This window comes from Meriones unguiculatus, chromosome 8 (genome assembly GCF_030254825.1).
Source record: "Meriones unguiculatus strain TT.TT164.6M chromosome 8, Bangor_MerUng_6.1, whole genome shotgun sequence".
NCBI classification, from domain to species: Eukaryota; Metazoa; Chordata; class Mammalia; order Rodentia; family Muridae; genus Meriones; species Meriones unguiculatus.
The window spans coordinates 18,343,427-18,345,000 of record NC_083356.1 but is presented as its reverse complement, the minus strand read 5'-3'; positions in this window follow the sequence as shown (position 1 = coordinate 18,345,000).

Genomic DNA, 1,574 nt, shown 5'->3' with positions numbered 1-1,574 from the left:
TAACTTACCAGGAGTTAAAGATGATTGTAAGCCTCCTGGGTGTTGGGAATGGAACTCAGGTCTCCCTAACCAAGTGCCCCTAACCACTGAGCCATCTCTGTCATCCTCAACAAAGTAGAAATTCATCCTCCTCGCCTTCTTGTGAGTGTGTGTGTGTGTGTGTGTGTAAGGTTTCGGTATGACATATCCAAATGTTAATAGCAGTTTCCTCCTGGAATGGGGTTTAGCAATCCTTATCAAGAACTTGACTTCAAGTTTTATGTATTTCCTGTGTCACTGGAGATAGAATCCAGGGCTTTCATGGTTTTAGCACTCTACCCCTGAGTTACATGGACCCCGGCAAAAGACACAGTTTTCCCCCGCATACCAGCGTGGGTCATGGATTGTTTTGAAATTGGTTTCTGCAATTAAAACAATACTAAAAAAAAAAAAAACCCATGAAAATAAAATTGATTCATAGAGGCGCCGAGCACAAAGTGGGTGCTCACTGAGGGCAGGGACCTGGCTGGCACCAGTGGGCAGCACTACCACTCCCAACCTTGGACTTAAGACTTGGTGGGCGCCTGAAATCACCACGTTTTGCCCTTGGGGGGGGGGTTACTGCAAGGCCAGAAGTCTGTTTGAGTGACCCAAATTTTTATTTGTGGGGAGATGAAAACAACATAAAATGAAAACATCTAAAGCATTGTAACCTTCCTCTGTCCACTGCAGGGAGACCCTGGGGTGGGGTGGGGGTGGGGTGGGGGTGGGGTGGGGGTGGGGTGGGGGTGGGGGTGGGGGGGTCCAGGCAGGAGGCCCTGGCGCCTGCACAATCACAGGCCCGCAAAACAAACAAACGAAACTTGGGGATAGACAGGGACATTTTGCAAGCTCCCTCCTCCCTGGGGCTGTCACTCCTGAGCCAGGCACAGAACCCCCCTCCCCGTGGCAGGGCAGCTAGGAGCCCCTCCCCGCCCGGCCCCCCACCCCAGACAACTCCTCCCTCTCCCACCTCCAGCCCCCGCCAAGGACTTTTTGAAGTTGATCAATCAAACATGTTTTATTTCGGGGCCCTGTTCCTGCGAGGGGACTGTGCTCAGCCTTCATTAGTTCCACATAGTGAAAGAATAGACCGATTCAAGGAGGAGGGGAGAGAGAAAGGAGGGAAGATTAGAGTTAGGTCTGCACACTTAAAAAAAAAAAAAAAGGAGGAGGGGGTGGGGTGGAAGTGCGGGTTTGCTAAATAGAGCCGGCTGCATTCAGGGAAGGGTCCCAGTCAATCCTCTTAGCCTGACAATATCAGACCGGACCGGAGATCGCCTGTCCAGCCGCCCCGTTCCTTGGGATGGAAGGGCAATGGGCTGTTTAAATTGCTACTTAGGGTTCCAGCTGTTTTACCAGGGATTTGCCCAACTTAATGGCTCTTTAAAGCTTTAAACGAGAAAATAGGTCTTCTCAGGACTCAAAGAAGAGGTTCTGGGCAGCTCAGACGGCGCCCATTGTCCCCAGCTTAAACCCTGGGCGGCCCTCACCCCTTCCCCCTCTGCGGGCAGCAGACTTTGTCCAGCTCGGCGAGACGATTTATCCTTTTCACA